Source organism: Pteronotus mesoamericanus, unplaced genomic scaffold, assembly GCF_021234165.1.
Source record: "Pteronotus mesoamericanus isolate MK-2021 breed Mesoamerican mustached bat unplaced genomic scaffold, CSHL_Meso_final contig_752, whole genome shotgun sequence".
Taxonomy (NCBI): domain Eukaryota; kingdom Metazoa; phylum Chordata; class Mammalia; order Chiroptera; family Mormoopidae; genus Pteronotus; species Pteronotus mesoamericanus.
The window spans coordinates 763,622-787,208 of NW_026555251.1; the positions used below are offsets into that span (position 1 = coordinate 763,622).

At 41.8% G+C, this 23,587-nt stretch overlaps 1 protein-coding gene across 1 annotated transcript in view; it reads left to right on the forward strand.

Annotated features, from left to right (window-relative positions):
* The window catches only part of OBSCN (obscurin, cytoskeletal calmodulin and titin-interacting RhoGEF), a 164,869-nt gene that overhangs the window by 10,482 nt on the left and 130,800 nt on the right, over positions 1 to 23,587 (forward strand).

The following is a 23,587-nucleotide window of genomic DNA, read 5'->3' on the forward strand; positions in this document are numbered from 1 at the left end:
CGGCGGGGTGCTCTGCCCAGGGGCTCAAGACTGGGGGAGCGGGCCTGTGGGTGAAATGTCCCCAGGCGAGGATGGCGTCTCAGTTAGAGGAGTGAGCCCAGCCAACATCTCGGAAGAAAGAGGCCTGTCACCCGTCCCTGCCACCGGCTGAGCACTCTGGGAGTCCCCTCCCAAGCTCCTCCAAGTTGTTCTTTCCCTGTGGTTCTGGGTCTGGGGCTGTTCCCTGGCTGGCTGGGGGCCACTTTTGTTCCTTTGCCCTGTGACCCCTCACATTCAGGCCAGCTGTGGAGAATCCTCCTGTGTCTAATCGCTCTCAGGATTTTGGCTAGGAGAAGCCGTTCCTTTCAGGGTTCACCTGGTTAGGTCTGGCCCCTCCCCCAGGGTCATCTCCCTTTTGATGAACTAAGAGTCAGCTGACCTGGGACCTAAATTCCTTCAGCAGAACCCCTTCACAGCAGCAGTACACACGTGGATTAGTGTGCTTGGTGGGCCAGCTGGCAGGAGCTCTGTGCACACCCTGGGATTGGGACCTTGGGGCATGTCTATGTAGCAGAGAGCTTCACCTGCTGTATCTTCTGCTTGGGAGACAAGCGCTTTCCTCCCCGGGAGTCTGGAGCAGACTTTCCCTATGTCTCCTGCCCGGTGTGGGTCCCACAGCTGCGCCCTGCTCCCGGCAGCCAGGGAAGCGAGCTTCTGGCCTTCCTGCCCCGGCACTGGGGCGTCGAGGGTGAGGGCGGCGGGTCTACTGCAAGGGCAGTGCTGCCGGCCGGCCACCTCCGTGCCGGGGTGGCCAGGCCCTTCAAGGCTGGCTGTGGAGAGGTCAGAGTGTGGATAAGGTCAGACCTCACTCGTGCCCCTTAGTCGCTGGGCGGCCTTGTGCAAGCTGTCGGTGTCGTGTCCCCTGAAATTCACACCCATCCAGAACCTCAGAATGTGGTCTTATGAGGAAGTGGGGTCTCTGTAGATAGCATCACGGTAGGGATGGAGATGAGACAACCCTGGGTTAGGTCGGCCCTGAGCCCATGGACAGAGGTCCTTATACAGCAAGAAAGCAGAGATCTGAGACACAGGGAGAGGCCCACGTGACAATAGAGACAGAGATGGGGTGATGTGGCTGCAAGCCCGGGGGTGCCAGGGGCACCAGCCACTGGAAGGGGCCGGAAGGACCTTCTCCTGGAGCCTCCAGGCGGAGCATGGCCCTGTGGCATCTTGATCTTGGACTCCCGCCCTCCAGACCTGGAGAGAATAAACGCATGTTGCTTTGAGCCCCAGCATGTGGTCACTTGTTCTAGCCGCCCAGGGCCTCTCGCAGTCCTCTCCTGCGCCTCAGTCTTCTCATCTTGCGGGGGTAGGCGGGGAGATAAGGCTTGCAGGGCTGTCCTGGGGGACTGCCCTGCCACGGCGCTGTGAGTTTTGGCTGCTGGACTGGGGTTCTGGGGGTGAGCCTGCTTGGTGGGGCAGAGGCCCGGGCAGTGGACTGTCACGCTGGGTCCTGGAGGATGAACCCGAGTGTGCTGGGCAGGTGGCACTCAGGGAGCGAGCGTGCGTCGGGGTGTCCAGGACGTTCTGGATGGCAGCGGCTGGCTCTGTGCAAGGGCCAGGCAGGAAGCTGAGCAGGACCCTGTGCTGGGCGGATGAGGCCAAGCTTCTCAAGCTGTGGCTTCTCCTTAGGACATGCTGCTCAGAACTGGGGCACAGGCCTGCGTGGTCTCAGGCCCTCCTGGCTTGGTGCTGCTGATGCACAGAGAGGTGATGCCGTCACATCTGGCCTGGAGGCTTCCCCACGGCCATGTAGAGAGGCTCCAGGAGCCCACAGGCCCCAGGCCTTCACCCCAACCAGGAGTTTTTGCATAGAGTTTTCTTTCAATTGAGTTCTTGAAAAACTTTAAGATGCTTCTTCAAACCCTCCTTAGCAAGGACTTCTATGCGGTTTGCATTTGAGAGTCTAATTCTGTTTTCTTCTGATATTCATTAAACTTCACATGCTCCTGTTAAGGTAAAAACCCCACTCTCATTCCCCTGGAGGCCTGTCACCCACTTCAGACACCTGGGCCCCTCTCTCCCGCCCAAGGAAGAGGAGTTGGGGGGGGGCCCTTGGAGACAGGAAGGCCCAAATTGCTAGTTTCCAGTAGATGAATTTGACATGTAACAAACATGACAGAGATTCTCCTGTGCTGTTAACTCTACTTCCTGCCTTTCTTTTGTCCTTAAGATTTTACTTATGAGTGCACCACGGTTTGCTCCACCCACTCGCCTTAGGGAGGTCTTTGTTAATGCAGAGTACTAGAAAATTCGGGTTTCCTATCTATAGTATCATGTCATCTGCAAATGATGACAAATTATTTCAGCATCACGCTGCATTTCAATTAAGAAAAGAAAAGAAAACCTGTAAAGGCGATGGAAAGCAGCCAGCGTGAGGGTAGACTGGGAAGCAGGGGAGTCACCTCTGTGTCTCCTCGCGGCCAGTGAGCACGGGCTGCCGTGGGCAGCTGGGCCATGTGGAGTCGAGTGTGCCAACGCCCGTGTGGGGTGCCTTTGGTCCACCTCCCCCGGTGAATCGTGAGGTGTCTACTTTAGACGATTAACATGCTAGAAAACATCAATTGTTTTTCTAGCATGTTAGTAATTCATGTGGCATAAAATTCATCCTTTCACAGTGTACAATTCTGTGGGTTTTGGTATATTCACAAGACTGTGCAACCACAGCACAGTCTAATTCTGAGCATTTTTAAGACCCTCAGAACAAACCCTGAACCCAGTAGGAATCACTCCGACTTCCTCTTCCCCAGCCCCTGGCAACTGTTGACTCCCTTTCTGCCTCTGTGGATTGGCCGTTTGTGTCTGGCTTCCCACCGAGCATGACAGTTTCGAGGTCCGTGCACACTGGCGCATGGGCCAGAGCTCCCTTCCTTTACGTGGACAAGTGGGAGTCCATTGTGTGGACAGGCCATGTTTTGTCTGTTCTTTCGTCAAGCAATGGACAGTTGACTTGTTCCCCCTTTAAAACAGTATTTATTTATTTTAAAATTTAAGTATACTTGGTATACAATGTTACCTCGGTTATATTAATTTCATGTATACAATATAATGATTCGACATTTCCGTACCTTACAATGTAATCAGCCCATTCATTCTAGTAATCATCTGTCACCAAACAAACTTATCCCAATATTATTGACTGTATTTCCCTCCACTTTTTTCACTCATTCCCCACCCCACACCTCCCTTTGGTCTCTGTTTCTATGAGTCTCTTTCTGTTTGGTTTTGCTTGTTTGTTTTGCTTGTTTGTTTTATTTATTTTTTAGGTTCCACACACAAGACTTGTGTCACTTGGCATAATATCCTCTAAGTCCATCCATGTTGTTGCAAACGGTAACATTTTTATTTTTTATCGCTGTGTAGTATTCCGTTATGTATGTGCACTGTGTCTGCTTTACCCCTTTGTAAATCGAGGGACCCCTAGGATGCTTTCATATCTTGATGACTGTGAATAATGCTGCAACGTACATGACTGTGTGTGTGTCTTCTCATGTTAGTGTTTTTGTTTTCTTCAGATAAATTACCCAGGACTGGAATTGTTGGGCTGTATGGTATATCTATTTTTAGTTTTTTGCGGAATCCCCACACTATTTTCTGTAGTGGCTGCACCATCTGCGTTCCCGTGAGGAATGCACAAGGGTTCCCTTTTCTCCACATCCTCGCCAACACATATTTGCTGGCTTTTTGATGATGGCCCTTCTGACAGGTGTGAGGTGCTATGTCACTGTGGTTTTGATTTGCATCTCTCTGATGTCCAGTGACACTGAGCATCTTTTCATGTGTCTGTTGGTCATCTGTATATCCTCTTTGGAGAAGCATCTTTTCATATCCTCTGCCAATTTTTCAATTGGATTGTTTATTTTTTTGTTATGAGTTGTATGAATTTCTTATATATTTTGGATATCAATCCCTTATCGGATGTATCATTTGTGAATATATTCTCCTATTCAGTAGGTTCCCTTTTCATTTTGTTGATGGTTTTCTTTGCTGTGCAGCTTTTTAGCTTAAGGAAATTCTATTTGTATTTTTGTTTGTTCCCTATGTATCCAAAAAGATATTACTCACGCTGATGTCAAATAGTTTACTATGTTTTTTCCTAGGATTTAAAAAAAAGATTTTATTTATTTATTTTTAGAGAGAAGGGAAGGAAGGAAGAAAGAGAGGAGAGAAATATCAATGTGTGGTTGTCTCTCACATGCCCCCTACTGGGGACCTGACCAGCAACCCAGGCTGAGCCCTGACTGGGAATAGAACCAGTGACCCTTTGGTGTCCTCAATCCACTGAGCCACAGCAGCCAGGGCTTTTCTAGGATTTTTTATGCTTTCACCTTACATTTACGTCTTTAACCCGTTTAGAGTTTATGTTTGTATATAGTGTCAGAGAGTAGTCCAGTTTCATTTTTTGCATGTATCCATCCAGTTTTCTCAAAATCATTTATTGAAGAGACTCTTGTATATTTTTACCTCCTCTGTCGTAGAGTAGTTGACCATATAAGTGAGGGTTTATTTATAGTCTCTCTGTTCTATTCCATTGATCTCTGTGTCTGTTTTTGTGCCAATGCCATACTTTTGATTTTTATAGCTTTGATTATTATAGCTTTGTAGTATAGTTTGAAATCAGGGAGTATGATACTCTGTTCTTTCTCATTCATGGTTGGCTATTCATGGTCTTTTGTGATTCCATATAAATTTTAGGATTATTTGTTCTAGTTCTAAGGAGAATGTAATTGATATTTTGATAGGAATTGCATTGAATTTGTATATTGCTTTGGGTAGTATGAACCTTTAACAGTGGTAACCCTTCCTGTCCGTAAGCATGATATGTTACTCTTTATCTGTGACTTCAATATCTTACAGTTTTCAGAGTACAGGTGTTTTACCTCCTTGGTCAAATTTATTTCTAGGTATTTTATTTTTTTGATATAATTGTAAGGGATTGTTTGCTTATTTTCTCCTTCTGATTGTTTGTTATTAGTGTATAGGAATGTGGTGCATGTCTGTATATGAATTTTATATCCTGCTCCTTTACTTAATTCTTTGATTAATTCTATTAACTTTTTAGTGGAAACTTTCAGATTTTCTATCTATAGTATCGTGTCATCTGCAAATAATGACAATTTTACTTCTTCCTTTCTAATTTGGGTGCCTTTTATTTCTTCTTGTCTGATCCCTGTGGCTAGGACTTCCAGTACTATGTTGAGTAAGAGAGGTGAAAGCAGACATTCCTATTTTGTTCCCAATCTTAGATGGAAAGCTTTCAGTTTTTTACCATTGATGAAGTTAGCCGTGGAATTGTCATATATTGCCTTTGCCAAGTTGAGGTAACTTTCTTCTATACCCACTTTGTTGAAAGTTTTTTTAATCATAAATTGATGTTGAATTTTGTCAAATGCCTTTTCTGCATCTATTGAGATAATCATATAATTTTTATCTTGGTTTTGTTAAAGAGATGAATCACATTTATCATTTTGTGGCTGTTGAACCACCCTTGTATCCCTGTTATGAATCTCACTTGATCATGGTGTATGATTCTTTTAAATTACCTTTGAATTCAGTTTGCTAGTGTTTTGTTGAGACTTGGGGCACCTATGTTCATCAGGGATATTGGCTTGTAATTTTTAAAAAATATTTTATTTATTTATTTTTAGAGAGGGGGAAGGGAGGGAGAAAGAGAGAGAAAGAAACATTAATGTGTGGTTGTCTCTTGTGCACCTCCAACGGGGGACCTGGCCTGCAACCTGGGCAAGTGTCCTGACTGGGACTCAAACTGGTGACCCTTTTGTTTGCAGGCTGGCGCTCAGTCCACTGAGCCACACCAGCCAGGGAGAAGCTTGTAATTCTTCCTTTCATACGGTGTCTTTGTCTGGTTTTGGTATCAGGGTGATGCTTGCCTTCTGGAATGAGTTTGGAAGAATTCTTCTTCAACTTGTTGGAATAGTTTGAGGATAGGTAATAATAATTTTTCAAATGTTTGATAGAATTCACCTGTGAAGCTGTCTGATCCTGGGCTTTTGTTTGTTAGGAGTTTTTAAAATTACTGCTTCAATTTCATTGCTAGTAATTGGTCTGTTCAGATTCTGTTTCTCTCTGATTGAGTCTTGGAAGGTTGTGTGTTTTCTAGAAATTTATCCGTTTCCCCTAGCTTGTCCAATTTGTTGGCATATAATTGTTTATAATATTCTTTATGACCCTTTATATTTCTGTGGTGTCAGCTGTACTCCTTCCTCTTTCATCTCTGACCCTATTAATTCACTGTCTCCCTCTTTTCTGCTTGACGAGTCTTGATGGAGGCTTGTCAGTTTTATTTATCCTTTCAAATAAACAGCTCTGTTTCATGATCTTTTCTATTATTTTCCATTTTCTATTTTATTTCTTTCTGCTCTGATTTTTATTATTTCTTTTTTTTCTTACTTTGGTTCTTGTTTGTTCCTCTTTTTATAGTTTATTTAGGTGTAAATTTAGATTGTTCATCCGGGCTTTTTCCTGCATTTTGAGGAAGACCTTTAAAGCTATAAACTTTCCTTTCATAGCTTCTTTTGCTGCATCTCATAAATTTTGTAAGGTTGTTTATTTCATTTTCATTTTTTCAAGGTAGTGTTTTATTTCCTCTTTGCTACATTGGTTGTTTAGAAGCATGTTGTTCCGTCTCCACACATTTGTGGGTATTTTTTTTTCAGTTTTCTTCTTGCAGTTGATTTTTAGTTTTGTGCCATTGTGATTAGAAATATGCTTGATATAATTTTAATCTCCTTGAGTTTATTGAGGTTTGTTTTGTTATCTCTCGTAATATTCTATGAGTACTTGAAAATATTCTATGTGTACTTGAGAAAAATGTGTACCTTCAGTTTTTGTATGAAATGCTCTATAAATGTCTATCAAGTCAAACTGGTCTAATGTGGGTTTAAGGACATTATTTTCTTATTAAATTTATGTCTGGATGATCTAGTGATTGAAGTAAGTAGAGTATTCAAGTCCCCAACTGTTAGAGCATTACTGTTAAGTTCTGTCTTTATGTTCATTAACATTTACTTTATATACTTAGGTGCTGCTGTGTTGGGTCTGTAGATGTTTGTTACACTCTCCTCTTGGACTGGCCTCTTTATAATTATATAATATCTTTGTTTGCCTTTAAAAAAAATTTTGTGTTATGTTTCTTCTCATCTCTTTCTTTTTGAATTGGTGGTTTTCCTTAGTATTTTGATTGAACGCTTTATTTTTTTGGCAGATTGTATTAAAGAGGCTCATATATACACATCTATACCTATCACAGGCTATTTTAGGCTGATAGGCATTTAAATTCAAATGTATTCTAAAAGCACTATAGTTTTACTCCCTCTCCACTCTTTATGTTTTTGATACCATGTTTTATGTCTTTTTGTTTTTCATCTCCTGATTATTTATTGTAGTTACAGTTAATTTTACTACTATTGTCTTTTGACCTTACTATTATCTTTTTAAATAGTTGATTCACAGTGATTCTTGCATATTTGCCTTTGCCAGTGAGGCTTTTTTTCTGTATTTCCTTATTTTTGGTTATGGAATTTTCTTTCCTGCATAAAGAAGACCCTTAATACATTTTTTGCAAGGCTGGTTCAGTGGTTGTGAACTCCTTTAGTGCCTTTTGTTCTTGTCTGGAAAACTTTATTTCTCCTTCAATTCTGAATGCTAACCTTGTTGGGTATAGTATTCTGGGATGTAGGGTCCTTTTTTCAGCACTTCAACTATCTCCTGCCACTCCCGTCCAGTCTGTAAAGTTGCCTCCGAGAAGCCCCTTGGTAGCCTTGTGGGTTTTCCCTGTATGTTACTTGGTTTTTCATTCTTGCTACCTTTAAGATTGCTTCTTTATGTTTAACTTTTGCCATTTTTAATTCCAATATGTCATGGTTTGGATTTCTTTGGGTTTATCTTGTTTGAGACTCGGAGTGCTTCGTGGAACTGGAGGTCTGCTTCCTTCCCCAGATTCAGAAAGTTTTCGGCCATTATTTCTTCAAGTACTCCTTCTGCCCCTTTCTCTCTTCCTTCTTTTTTGGAATATCTACAAAGCTTAATGTTGTTCCAGAGGTCCCTTATACTATCCTTATTAAATTTTTTTTTTCATTTTACTATTCTGATTGGGTGCTTTCTACTATTCTGTTTTATAGGTGGTTAATTCATTTTTCTGTATTAATTAATTTGCTGTCAGTTCCTTCTAATGTTTTCTTCATTTCAGCTGTTGTATTCTTCATCTCTGATTGGTTTAAAAATCTTTAAAAATTTACTGAGGTGACATTAGTTAATAACAATATATAAGCTTTAAGTGTATAATTCTATCATACATCATCCATATATTGCATTGTATACTCACCACCCAAAGTCTAGTCTCCTTCCGCCACCGTAGATTTTGCCCCCTTTACTCTCTTCACCCTTCCCCACTCCCTTCCCCTCTGGTAAACACACTTGTGTTCTGTCTTTCAGTTTGTCTGCTTTGTTAGTTCATTTGTTTCTTTCTGCTTTATAGATCACTTGAGCGAAAACATATAGTTCTTGTCTTTTTCCATCTGACTTATTTGCTTAGCATGATACGCTCAAGATCTCTCCAATTGTTGTAAATGGCAGTCATGTTTTATTTCTCATGGCTGAGTAGTATTTTATTGTATGTATGTACCACATATTCTTTATCCAATTATCCACTGAAGGACCCTTGGTTGTTTCCATGTCTTGGCCGTTGTGAATAATACTGGAAGGAACATAAGGATGCATATAGCTTTGTGAATAAATGCTTCCAAATTTTTCAGATAGATACCTAGAAGAAAGATTGCTGGCTCACATGGTATCTCTATTCTTAATTTTTTGAGGACCCTGCATATTGTTTTCCATAGGGACTGTGCCAATTTATATTCCCACTAGTAGTCTGTGAGGATTCCTCTTTCTCCACAGCCTCTCCAACACTTGTTATTTTTACCTTATTCATAATAGCCGTTCTAACAGGTGTGAGGTGGTGTATCATAGTGGTTTTGATTTGCAGTTCCCTTATAGCTAGTCAAGTTGAGCATCTTTTCATACATCTATTGTCCATTTATATGTCTTCTTGGGAAAAGTGTCTGTTCCAGGCCTCAGCCCATTTTTGATAGGTTTGTTTGTTCTTGTTGTTGAACTGTATGAATCCTTTATATATTTGGGATATTAGCCCCTTATTGCAAGTACTCTTCGCAATTATCTTCTCCCATGTGGTTGCTTGCCTCCTTGTTTTGTTGATGGTTTCTTTTTATGTGTAGAAACTTTTTAATTTGATGTACTCCCATTCATTTATTTTTGCTTTTACTTCTCTTGCTTTTGGGGTCAAGTTTATAAAATCCTTTCTGAGACCAAGGTCCATAAGTTTAGTACCTATGTTTTTTTCCTATGTATTTTATTCTTTCAGGTCTTATGTTTAAGTTTTTAATTAATGTTGAATTAATTTTTGTGTATAGTATAAAATAGGAGTCCAGTCTTATTCTTTTACATGTGGCTTTTCAATTTCCCTAATGCCATTTATTGCAGAGGCTTTCTTTTTTCTGTTGTATATTTTTGGCTTCTTGGTCAAAGATTAGTTGCCCGTATACGTGTGGGTTACTTCTGGGTTCTCAATTCTGTTCCATTGGTGGTCTGTGTGTCTGTTTTTCTGTCTGCCATGCTATTTTGATTATCATCACTTTGTAGTATGTATGTATACATGTATTTATCATCCTCACCTGTGGACATGCTTATTGATTTTAGAGAAGGAGGGAAGGGAGGGAGGGAGGGAGAGAGAAAGACAAACATCGATGGGAGAGAGAAACATCAACCAGCTGCTTTTCATAAGCACCCTAACTGGGGACCAGACCCACAACCCAGGCATGTGTCCTGACCGGGAATCAAACCCACAACATTTTGGTTTGCAGGATGACACCACCAACTGAGCCACACCAGCCAGGGCTGTTGTCAGGAAGTATGATACCTTCAGCTTTGTTCTTTTTTAAAATCAAGATTTCTTTTTTTTTTTTCCCCCTTTGGATTTTATTTATTTATTTTTTCTTTTTTTCTTCATTTTTTAAATTTATTTACTTTTTAAATACATTTGTCTCTGCCTCCCCCCCACCTCTTTCCTTTGCCCCCTCCCACCTTCCCTCCCTCAGCTCTTCCCCTTTGGTTTTGTCCATGAGTCCTTGCTATATGTTCCTTGACTTTCCCCTTCTCTTCCTTTCCCCGCCCCCCCCTTCCCTCTTGTCTCTGTTGATTTCTTTTCCTTTCAGTGTTGCTGGTCATATTTTCCTTGCATCTTTGCATTGTTGGTTAGGTTCTGCTTATAGGTGAGATCATATGGTATTTGTCTGTCGCCCCCTGGCTTATTTCGCTTAGCATGATTTCTTTTGCTATTTGGGGTCTTTTGTGGTTCCATACAAATTTGATGATTTTTGTTCTATTTCTTTGAAAAATGCCATTGAAATTTTGATGGGTATTGCATTAAATCTGAATATTGCTTTAGGTAACATGAAAATTTTAACTGTGCTGATTCTTTCAACCTATGAACATAGAATAAATCCATCTTTTTGTGTCTTCTACAGTTTTTTCAACAATCTTGTAATTTTCAGTGTGTAGGTCCTTAGCATCCTTTGTTTATTCCTAGGTATTTTATCCTTTTTGTTGCAAGTGCAAATAAAATTGTTTTCTTCATTTCTTCTTCTGATATTTCATTGTTAGTATATAGGAGTGTGATGAATTTTTGTATATTGACTTTTTAAAAAATTGCATCGATTAAGGTGACATTAGTTCACAAAACTGTAGCGGTTTCAAGTGCACAGCTCAATGAAGCACCATCTGCACACCGCACTGTGTGCTCATCGCCCCAGCAAGTCTCTTTCTGTCCCCGTTCCCCCTCCCATTTTGCTTTCCTCCACCTCCCCACCCTCCCTCCCTCCCTCTGAGTCCCACAGACGCCGGCCACAGTTGTCCGTGCCCATGGGTCCTGCAGATGTGCTCTTTGGCTGACGCCTTCGCCTTCTTTCATTCAGTCCTGCCCCCCTTGGACAGCTGCTTGTTTGTTCCATGTGTCTTGCCTCTGTTTCTGTTTTGTTTGTCAGTTTATTTTGTTAATTAGATCCCACATATTCTTAGTGAGATCATAAGGATTTTTGTCTTTCTATGAATGGCTTATTTCACTTAGCACAATAATCTCCAGGTCATCTGTGCTATCACAAAATGTAAGATTTTCTGTTTATGGTTGAGTAGTATTCCATTGTGTAAATGTACCACAGTTCTTTTATTCACCCATCTACCTATGGGCGCTTGGACTGTTTCCAGGTCTTGGCTATTGTAAATAATGCTTCTTTGAATATAGGGTTGCATAAGTTCTTTTGAATTAGTGTTTTGGGATTCCTAAATATATATTCCCAGAAGTGGGATTGGTGGGTCAAAGGGCAGTTCCACTTTAATGTTTTTAGGGAAACTCCACACTGGTTTCCACAGGGGCTGCACCAGGCTGCCTTCCCACCCACAGGGCACTAGGGTTCCCTTTGCTTGACAGCCTCGCCAGCAGCTGTTGTTTGTTGATTTATTAATGATGGGCATTCTGGCAGGTGTGGGGTGATATCTCATTGTGGTTTTAATTTACATCTCTCTGATGTTGAGCATCTTGTCATATGTCTATTGGCCATCTCTGTGTCCTCTTTGTAGAAGTGTCTGTTCAGGTCCTTTGCCCACTTTAAATTGGATTGTTTGTCTTTTTGGTGTTGAGTTGTGTAAGTTCTTTATATATTTTGGAGAGTAATTCCTTATCAGATGTATCATTGGTGAATATGTTCCATACAATGAGTTCATTCTTTATTTTGATGATGGTCTTCATTTCTTTTGCTGTGCAAACCTTCTTAGTTAGATGTAGCCCTATTCGTTTGGTTGTTTTCCCTACTGTTTTCCTTGCCCTGGAAATATATCGGCAAAAGTATTGCTACATGAGATGTCTGAGATTTTACTACCCATGTTTTCTTCTAGCATTTTAATGGTTTCATGACTTACATTTAAGTGTTTAATCCCTTTTGAGTTTATTTTTGTGTATGGTGTAAATTGGTGGTCTAGTTTTATTGTTTGCATGTACCTGTCCAATTTTTTCCATACCATTTATTGAAGAGACTGTCTTTACTTCATTGTATGCTCTTGCCTCCTTTGTCAAATGTTAATTGACTATGCCAATTCTTATGTCAGTACCACACTGTTTTGATTACAATGGCCTTGCAATATAATTCAATAAGAGGTAGTACGATATCTCTACTTTGTTCTTCTTTCTCAAGATTGCTGAGGCTATTTGGGGTCTTCTTAGGTTACATATCGGTTTTTGAAATATTTGTTCTAGATCTGTGAAATATGCCATTGGTATTTTAATAAGAATTGCATTGAATCTATAGATTGCTTGGGTAGTATGGACATTTTAATGATGTTAATTCTTCCAGTCCGTATGTTTCCATTTATTTGTATCTTTCTTAATTATTTTCTTCAGTGCCATATAATTTTCCAAGTACAGGTCTTTAAGTCCTTGGTTAAATTTGTTTCTAGGTATCTTAGTTTTTTTTTTTTTTTTTTTTTTGCAATCTTAAATGGGATTGTTTTCTTGATTTCTTTTTCTGCTAGTTCATCACAGATTTTTGAATTTTAATTTTGTATCCTGCCACTTTGCCGAATTCATTTATCAGATCTAGTAGTTTGTTTTTGTGGAGTCTTTAGGGTTTTCAATGTACAATATCATGTTGTCTGCTAATGACAGTTTTACTTCCTATTTTCCATTTTGGATGCCTTGTATTACTACTCCTTTTCTGATCACTGTGCCTAGAACTTTCAATACAATGTTGAATAAAAGTGGTAAAAGCAGACACCCCTGTCTTGTTCCCCGTCTTAAAGAGAAAGCTTTTAGTTTTTGCCCTTTCAGTAAGATGTTGGCTGTGGGTTTGTCATATATGGCTTTTATTATGTTGAGGTATGATCCCTCTATTCTCACTTTGCTGAGACTTTTTATAAATCAGTGCTAGATTTTATCAAATGCATTATCTGCAACTATTGAAATGATCATGTCCTTTTTATCTTTCATTTGGTTTATGTGGTGTGTCATGTTTATTGGTTTCTAAATATTGTATCAACCTTGCATCTCTGGGATGAACCCCAGTGCTCCTCCAGCTCTGCCACTCTCCCGTGTTGCAGGCCTGTGCCATGCGCTGCGCACGGCTAGTCCTGCGCCCTCCGAGCAGCACGTCTCCTGTGTGCTCAGCCGGGCCCCTCGCACTCTGCCAGGGAGCCCCACCCGTCCGCTCTGGTGCTTTAACTGTTGGCAGTCACAGCAGGTTCTAGGTGGGGTCGCTCTGCCTGTGGGAGGGACCTTTTCGAGGAGGGGCAGGCTTACGGGCGTGTACAGCCACACCTGGTTCGTTCTGCACTCTGAGGGCGGTGCAGCTGAGCGTGCACACAGCAGCACCCCGTTCACTTCCTCATGGGGAGCCCTGCACGTGGGCGCCACAGAGCTTTGCTAGCTCTGCACTTTCCGTGGGCAGAGCAGCCGCATGTGCGTGTGCAGCGGTGCCCCACTATCTCTGCACTTTCTCACAAGAGTAACTGCAGCATTTTGTTAGTGCCACACTTTCTCCAGGAAGGGAGCCCCACGTGAGCACACAGTAGCATCCAATACCTCTGTGCAGGGAAGCCCTGCAGGTGGTCACCGCAGCGTTTTGTTGCCTCTGCAGTTGCTCCAGGTCGGGGAGCCCACTGCGTGCAGCCCGGCAGGCATGTGAAGCAGCATCCTGCCTTGCCCACTGGACCGGTCTCCTGGTGGAGGGCCCCCATATACGTTCTATGGCACTCTCCTGTTTCTGCAGGGTCTCGTCCCCGGAGGACTAGCTGGGGACACGCTCCGACAGCGGTACAGGTTAGCCAGAGAGCCTGGATGGAGCTCCGCCTGCTGTGTCCATGCAGGGGACGCACGAACAGTGGCACTTGGCACTCACTCGGTCCTCTGCTCCTGGGGGGAGGCTGCAGCTCCCGGGAGCTTGAGGCTCCACGTGGTTCCTCAGCCTTCTCGAGCAGCCCCCCTCTCGCGCGCTTTTTGTACAGAAGCTGTTCAACTGGTCCTCAGCTGTCTCTCAGGAGGACTTCCTCTAAATAGAGGTGTACATTTGATGGGTTCTTGGGAAGGGGCAAGATCAGCGTCCACCTGCCCTACCACCTTGGACCTACCTCCACGTTGTTCCCACTTTTTCACTGCTGTGAACATTCTTACACAAGGTTTTCTGTGACATTCTATTTTTTTAACTCTCTCAGGAGTGCTGGGTCATAGAGTGATTTTGTGTTTAATTGCTGCGCTGTTTTCTACAACAGCCACCCCATTTTACTTCCCACCAGCAACGTGCAAGGGGTTCGTTTTCTCGACACCCTGTCAACACTTGTTATTTTCAGTTCATTTAAAAAAAATAACCATTTTAGTGGGTGTGAAGTGGTATCTCACTGTGGTTTTGGTTTGCATTTACTTAATGAAGTAAATAACATTTACTTAATGTTAAGCATCTTTTTCTTTTCTTTTTCTTGAAGATGAGAAACAGAAAACTGAAAAAGAAATGAGCAGAGGGAGATTTATTTGTGGTGAAGGATATAAAGAGCCTACACTCATATTTTCAGGAGTTTTCATAGAACATTATGACCCATAAAGTTAAGGTGTCAATATTCTCTAACAAAAGTTATTGATCTGAGTAAGAACAGTGTGGACACATTCTAATGCAGTGCAGCCCCGTAGAGTGGCCTGTGATGTTGGAAGTGCCCCATTGTCCCTTCCCTGTCTACATGGGATCCACGAGCCACATGGATACTCAAAATGTGGCGACGGTGCATTTGAAGAAATAAACTTTCAATATGACGTAAATCATTGACATATAGGTCCTTTTACCCTCTCACCTTTATGATATCACTTGTGTTATGTTATCTGTACATACATTTAAACCTCTTCAGACACTGTGATAATTTTTGCTTTCAACTATCAAACATATATTAAAATATTAAGGAGGAGAAGTATGGTCTATTTTATTTACCCAGTGTATTAGTCCATTCAGGCTGCTGTTACAAAATACCACAGATCACGTGGCTTAAACAACAGACATTTATTTTCTCAGAGCTCTGGAAGCTGGATTTCCAAGACCAAGGTGCTGGCAGGACGGGTTTCTGATGAGACTCTTCCTGGTTTGCAGATAGCTGCACCCTCACATGGCCTTTCCCGTGCGGGCACGTGGGCACAGGGAGATCTCCGGTGTCTCTTCTTTTTCTAAATCATGTTTTACTAATTATGCTATTACAGTTGTCCCAATATTTCCCCCTCTGCCCCCTCCACCCCACTGCCTACCCCCATAGGCAAGTCCCCCACCTTTGTTCATGTCCAGGGGTCATTCATGTACGTTCTTTGGCTACTCCATTCCCTGTGCTGTACTTCACATTCCTGTGGCTATTCTGTAACTACCTATTTGTGCTTCTTAATCCCCTCACCTCTTCCCACACCCCTCTCCCATCTGGCAACCATCAAAATGCTCTCTGTACCCATGATTCTGTCTCTGTTCCTCTTGTTTGCTTAGTTTGTTTTTGATTCACGTGTTGATAGATATGCATTTACTGCTATTTTATTGTTTATAGTTATGATTGTTTTCTTAAATAAGTCCTTTTAACATTTCACATAAGAATGGCTTGGTAATGAGGAAGAACTTTAGTTTTTCCTTGTCTGGGAAGCTCTTTATCTGCCCTTTGATTCTAAATGATAGCTTTGCTGGTTAGAGCAATCTTGGCTGTAGGTCCCTGTATTACATGACTATTTCTCACTAATCCCTTCTTGCCTGCAAAGTTTCTTTTGAGAAATTAGCTGACAGTCTTATAGGAGCTCTTCTGTAGGTAACTAGCTGCATTTCTCTGGCTACTTTAAAGAATCTCTCTTTATCTTTAAACTTTGACATTTTAATTATAATGTGTCTTGGTGTGGTCCTCTTTGGGTCCAACTTGTTTGGGACTCTCTGTGCTTCCTGGACTTGTATATCTATTTTCTTCACCAAGTTTGGAAAGTTTTCCTTCATTATTTTTTCAAATAAGTTTTCAATTTCTTGCTTTTCCTCTTCTCTTTCTGGCACCCCTATGATTTTGATGTTGGAATGTTTAAAATTGTCCCAGAAGTTCCTAAGCCTCTCCTCATTTTTTTTGAATTGTTGATTCTTCATTCTGTTCAGTTGAATGTTTATTTCTTCCTTCTGCTCCAAATCATTGATTTGAGTCTCGGCTTCCTTCCCATCACTGTTCATTCCCTGTATATTTTTCCTTATTTCACTTTGTATGGCCTTCGCTTCTTCCTTTATTTTGTGGCCATACTCAATCACTTCTGTGAGCGTCCTGATTGCCAGTGTTTGAACTCTGCATCTGATAGATTGGCTATCTCCTTGTTGCTTAGTTCTTTTTCTGGAGTTTTGATCTCATTTAGGCCATATTTCTTTGTCTTGGCACACCTGTTATGTTGTAAGGGGTGGAGCCTTAGGTATTCACCTGGGTGGGGCAACCCACATTGCTACATTGTGGTGCTGTCTGTGGGGGAGGGGTCAGAGAGGGAACAATGCCACTTGCTTGGCTCTCACCCTGCTTTCAGTCACTTCATCCACTACCCACCAGTGAGTTGGGCCCTTTTGATGCTAATTCCCGGGTGGGTGAGTTTGCATATTTTCTAGGACCCTGTGGGTCTCTCCAATGGACTCTCCTATGAGCCTGGCAGTTTCTCCTGTTGCTGCAACCCCCATGGTTTTTACAGCCAGAGGTTTTGAAACTTTCTTTTCCTGGTGCTGGAACCCTGGGTCATGTGGTTTGTTTTGCTCCCTAGTTGTTCTTCCCAGTTTATATGCATGTGAATGTGGGACTTCCCGGTCTGCCAGCTGCTGCCTTGTCCCATGTCCTCTCTGCTCTTGGCTGCCCATCTCTGCCCCTCCTACCAGTCTGGATGAATTTTTGTTTTTACTCCTAGGTTGTTGAACTTCCATACAGTTTGATTTTTGGCAGTCCTGCTTGTTATTTTTGTTTTAAATTGGTTGTTATCCTTCTTTTGGTTGTGCGAGGAAGTGAGGTGTAGCTACAGTTGGCTGGAAGCCCCTAATGTTTCAATTTTCTTAGTTATAATCTATTTATTAAAGTTTCTGATTCTTCCTGATTCAGTTTTAGAAGATTGTATGTTTCTAGGAATTTATCCATTTCATCCTGAGTGTCCATATTGTTGGCATATAGTTGTTCATAGTATTTTCTTATAATCCTTTGTATTTCTGTGATGCCAGTTGTAACTTCTCTTCCATTTCTGATTTTATTTATTTGAGTCCTCTGTCTTTTTTCTTGATGTGTCCGGTTAAAGGTTTGTTAATCTTGTTTTTACTTTGAAGAACCAGCTCTTATTTTCATCTTTTGTATTGTTTTTATAGGCTCCATTTCATTTATTTCTGCTCTGGTCTTTATTTCCTTTGTTGTTCTTTTTCAAGTTTTTAAAGTGTAATGTAAGATTGTTTATTTGGCATCTTTCTTGTTTCCTCAGATAGACCTGTGAAGCTATGAATTTCCCTCTTAGGATAGATTTTTGAGTTATTGTGTTCTCATTGTCATTTGTTTTAAGGTACCTTTTAATTTCTTCCTTGATCTCACGGTTGAACAATTCATTGCTTAGTAACATGTTATTTAGCTTCCATGTGTTTGTGTGTGTGTGTGTTTTACTTCCTTGTGATTGATTTCTACTTTCATACCATTATGTTGGACATGATTTCAATCTTGTGAAATTTATTGAGATTTGTTTGTGTCCTATAGTGTGGTCTATCTTCAAAAATGTTCTGTGTGCACCTGAAAATAATGTATATTTTGCTGCTTTGGGTTGAAATACCCTGAAGGTATCAATTAAATCCATCGGATATAATGTCTCATTTAAGGCCACTGTTTCCTTGTTGATTTTCTGTCTGGAAGATATATCCATTGATGTTAATGGGTTGTTAAAATCCCCTACTATGAGTATTACTGTTGATCTTTCCCTTTATGTCTACCTGTATTTGCTTTATACATTTATATGCTCCTACATTAGGTGCATAAGTCTTTATAAGAGTTATATCCTCTCGTTGGATTGATCCCTTTATCATTATGTAGTGTCTTGTCTCTTCTTATAGATTATGTTTTAACATTTATTTTGTCTGATGTAAGTATTGCTCTCCCAGTTTCTTTTTCTTTCATTTCCTTTTGCATGAAATATCTTTTTCCATCCCTTTACTTTTAGTCTATGTGCATCTTTCATTTGGAGGTGGTTCTCTTGTGGACAGCGTATATATGTATTTTGTTTTCTTATCCATTCAGCTACACTATGTCTTTTTATGGAGCATTTAAGGCACTTACATTTAAAGTCATTATTAATGGATGTGTGTTTATTGGCATTTTATCTTTATAACTAAGTTTCTCTCTCATTTTTTTGTTTCATCTTCTTAAAGAACACCCATGGATATTTCTTTTTTAATTTTTAAAATTTTTTTAATTTTTATTTTTTCCTGTGTCTCTGGGCTTGTATATGTCCTCCTTCGAGAAGTGTCTGTTCAGGTCCTTTGCCCAATTTTTAATTGGATTGTTTGTCTTCCTGGAGTGGAGTTGTGTGAGTTCTTTATATATTTTGGAGATCAAACCCTTGTCTGAGGTATCAATGGCAAATATATTTTTCCATGTGGTTGGTTCCCTTTTCATTTTGCTGGTGGGTTCCTTAGTCATGCAGAAGCTTCTTATTTTGATGAAGTCTCATTTGTTTATTCTTTCTTTTATGTCCCTTGTTCTAGGGGACATATTGGTGAAAATATTGCTGCGTGGCATATCTGAGAGTTTCTTCACTATATTTATCCTCTAGGACTTTTATGATGTTGCGACTTATATTTAAGTCTTTTATCCATCTTGAGTTTATTTTTGTGTATGGTGTAAGTTGGTGGTTAAATTTCATTTTTTTCATGTAGCTATCCAGATCTCTCAACATCATTTGCTGAAGAGGCTATTTTTACTCTATTTTAAGCTTCTGCCTCCTTTGTCTAATATTAATTGACCATAGAGACATGGGTTTATTTCTGGGCTCTGTTCTGATCTACGTGTCTGTTCTTATGCCAGTACCAGACTGTTTTGATTACAGTGACCTTGTAATATAGTTTGATGTCAGGTATTGTGATCCTTCCTACTTTGTTCCTCTTTCTCAAAATTGCTGCAGCTATTCAGGGTCATTTGTGGTTCCACCTTTTTAAAAAATATATTTTATTTATTGTGCTATTACAGTTGTCCTAATTTCCCCCTTTGCCACCCTCTGCCCAATACCCCCACTTCCTCTAGCAATCCCCCTACCCTTAGTTGATGTCTGTGGGTCCTGCATATAAGTTCTTTAGCTACTCCATTTCCTATACTATTCTTAACGTCCCCCTGTCTGTTTTGTACCCACCAGTTATGCTTCTTAATCCCTGCACCTTTTCCCTCATTCTCCCCTTTACCCCTCCTAACTGATTACCCTCTTAATTATCTCCACAACTACAATTCTGTTCCTGTTCCAGTTGTCTGCTTAGTTTGTTTTTTAGATTCAGTTGTTGACAATTGTAAATTTGTTGTCATTTTAATGTTCATAGTTTTGATTTTCTTTTTCTTAGTTAAGTCCCTTTAACATTTCATGTAATAATGGCTTGATGATCATGAACACCTTTAGTTAAATAAAAATCTACAGGGAACCAACTGTGGAGCGGAGGAAGCCGAGATTCAAATCAATGATTTAGAACATAAGAAAGAAATAAGCATTCAACTCAAACAGCAAGAAGAAAAAATAATTTTAAAAACTGAGGATAATTTAAAGAGCATCTGAGATGTCTTCAAATGTACCAAAATCCAAATCATAGGTATGCCAGAGGTAGAACAGGAAGAGCAATAAATTGAAAACTTATTTGAAAAATAATGAAAGAAAATTTCTCTAATTTGGTGAAGAAAATAGATATACAAGCCCAGGAAGTGCATAGAGTCCCAAACAAGTTGGACCCAAAGAGGACCACACTAAGACATATCATAATTAAAATGTCAAAGGTTAAAGATAAGGAGAGATTCTTAAAAGCAGCAAGAGAAAAGCAGGTAGTTACCTACAAAGGAGTCCGCATAAGACTGTTAGCTGATTTCTAAGAAGAAACTTTGCAGGCTATAATGGATTGGCAAGAAATATTGAAAGTCATGAAAAGCAGGACTGTACAGCCAAGATTGCTCTACCTAACAAAGCTATCAGTTAGAATTGAAGGGCAGATAAAGTGCTTCCCAGACAAGGTAGCATTTCTTTTAATACTGGTTTGGTGGTATTGAACTCCTTTACCTTTTTCTTGCCTGGGAAGCTCTTTAGTTCACCCTCAATTTTGAATGATAGCCTTGATAGGTAGAGTGGTTCTGGTTGTAGTTCCTTGATTTTCATCACTCTGAATATTGTATGCCAGTCCCTCCTGACCTGAAACGTTTCTGTTGAGAAATCAACTGACCGTCTTATGGAAGCTTTCTTTTAAGTAAGTGACTGTCTTTCTTTTGCTGCTTTTTAGATTTTCTGTTTTGGCCTTGGCCAGGTAGCTAAACTGAGCTGGTTAAAGCATTATCCAGATAGTTCAAGGTTGTTGGTTTGATTCCTGGTCAAGGCACATACAGGTATCAACCAGTGAATGCATAACTTACTGGAACAACAAATTGATGTTTCTCTCTCTGTCTCGTATCAGTAAAAATAAATGAATAAATAATTTTCAAAAGATTCTCTCTTTGTCTTTAACTGTTGCCATTTTAATTATGATGTGTCTTGGTGGGAGTCTTTTTGGTTTCATCTAGTTTAGGACTCTCTGTGATTCCTGCACTTGGATGTCTTTTTCCTTCATCAGATTAAGGAAATTTACAGTTACTATTTCTTCAAATAGATCCTCAGTGCCTTGCTCTCTATTGTCTCCTGGTATCCATATGGTACAGATGTTGCACTTCATTTTGTTACATAGTTTTTTTAAAACTATCCTCATTTTTTAGAGTTCCTTTTTCTTTTTGCTGCTTTGATGGGTGTTTTCTGCTACCTTGATTTCCAAATCGCTGATCAATCCACTGCTTCATCTAACCTAGAGTTCATTTTTTCTGCTTCACTCTTCATTTCAATGTTGTAGTGTTCATTTTTGACTGTTATTTTTAATGGTGTTATGTCCCTTTTCATGCCGTTGAAATTCTCACTAAGTTCTTTAAGCATCTTTATAATTACTTTTTTGAAAACTATATCTGGTAAATTGCTTGCCTCGATTTCATTTAGGCTTTTTCTGGGGATTTCTCCCGTACTTTCATTTGGAGCAGGTTTCTTCCCTCCCCATTTTGGCTGCCTCTTTGCATTTGTTTCTATGGATTAGTTAGATCTGCAATGTTGCCCAGTCTTGGTAGGGTGGCCTAATGTAGTAGGTGTCCTGTGGGACCCAGTGGCGCATTCTCCTTGATCACCTGAACTGGGTGCTCCAGGAGTGTCCCCTGTGTGGGTTTGTGAGCCCTCCCGTGGTAATTGAGTCTTGATGGCCACTGGCCCATTTGTACGTGGGGCCAACCCTCAGGTCGGCTGAGTGTGAGGATTGTCCACGACTACAGTGTGTGAGTTGCTGTGCAGGTCGTGACCACACGAGGTGGAGTTCACTTCCGCAGGGCCTGGTGCCTGCTGAGAGCTCCCTTTAGACGTGCTGTTTGTGAAGGTAATTGAGTCCCTGTTTGATGTTGTTTGGATCTCACCACCGAGTGTGTTGGTGCTGGATCCTCTTGGGAGGACTCTGGTGCAGACCAATGTCAGATGCTGCCTGTGTTGGTCCATGGGCAACCTGTTTGGAGCTATAAACTGATCCACAGTTTGTGGCTACCTGAGCTTGGCAATCTGGCGTCCATGGGAAGGACCAAGCTGCGCACCAAGGCCAGATTCTACCAGCAAGGAGCATGGAAACAGGTCAGCAAAAGGCCAAAGGCACCTGAGACCTGCCTCCACCTGCCCATGTTTGCTGGATACCTGTAGTCTCAGTCACTGAAAGAGCCTGTGGTGGGACTTAAGTTGCATGAGGTATGTTCTCAGTGAGTCACCAGGTAGGGATGAGTGGTGATCACCAGATTGATATAGGTTCAAACTTGATGCCAAGGATGGGTCTGAGGCCACTTGGCAGAAGTCCCAGGGTGTTCTAAGCCTAAGTGCCACCTGCTGGGTGCCCACAGACCTTTGTGGTGGGATGAGGTCTCAGGGGTTTGTCAGGGAGAGGGCAGCAGGGTTTATCAGGCCCAGACAGACCAAGATCTGGCTGTGCAAAGGGAGAGGTCTGCAACTCTTGGGCTTGTAATGGGAAAACGCCCTGTCCTAGAGCCATACTGCTCAGTCTGACCCAGAATCTGCTGGCAGCTTGAGCTGAGTAGAACAGAGCTGCTGAAAGCCAGGAGGATGGGGCTATTGGATCTCCCATCACTGCAGGCACTGGTCAGGCTTGGGTGAAGTTGGGGGGAGTGACCTTTGTCCCCTGTGTGGCACGTCACAGGCTCATCTGGATTTTTCCCAGGACTCTTGAGGAGCCTGAGCTTGGCTGGGTGGGCCTTCCAGATCCAGAGGGAGGGTCTAGTGGATCTTCTGTGAGGGAGAAGGGCGGCCAGGCTCCTGGGAAGCTGGGGCAGTGGCCCCCGCCCCTGTGCCACACGACTCAGTCACGGACACCCCTGCGTCTGCCCAGACCTCTGCGCCCCAGGCCCAGGCAGCTGACTCCTCTGCACGCGTTAGGGCTGCAGGGTGGGGCACCAGGGAGTCCAGACGCGGGGCTGTTGCCTCCCCAGGCTGCAGGGCAGTTCTCCACCCAAGCAAGATGGCCTCTGTGGTGTGGGAAAGGCGCTCAGCACAGGGGACCCTGCGTCTCTCCCTTCAGCCTGTCCCCAGAGCCACACATCCCAGTCAGCCTTTCCTCACACAACTCTCGTCACTCTGCCCTTCCTTCCCGGGAGCCCAGGACGAGTAGCTGTGAATGAGGCCCTGTGCACTGGCCTTTTGAGAGTGCGCCTGTGTCTCCATCAGGCTCCTGTTTCTCCCTGGCAGACAGAATTTCTGTGATTTTCACAGCCAGACGCTATGCGGGTGCCTCTTCCCGGCCGTTGGTGCTTTGGGTTGGGGAGCCCAGTGCGGGGTTGAGACGGCACACTCCTCAGTGGAAATCTTTGAAGCTGACATATCCCTCCAGATTTCAGCCACTGCCTATGGAAGTGGGGCCAACCCTTTCTGTGCCTCTGCCCTTCCCATCAGTCTTGAAGTGGACTCTTCTTTAAATCCTTGGTTATTAGACTTCTGTTCAGCTAGTCTTCAGCTGTTTCTTCTGGTTATTTTTCTGATTTTGGTGGTTTTTCTAGTTTTTTTCCTGGGAGTCGGTGAATGTAACTTCCACTTTGCCGCCATCTTGGATCTCTGCGTTTTCTTTTGACACATCATCTTTAGGTTTCTTATATTCCGTCGAGAGTTACGGCTTTTGTTTTGTCC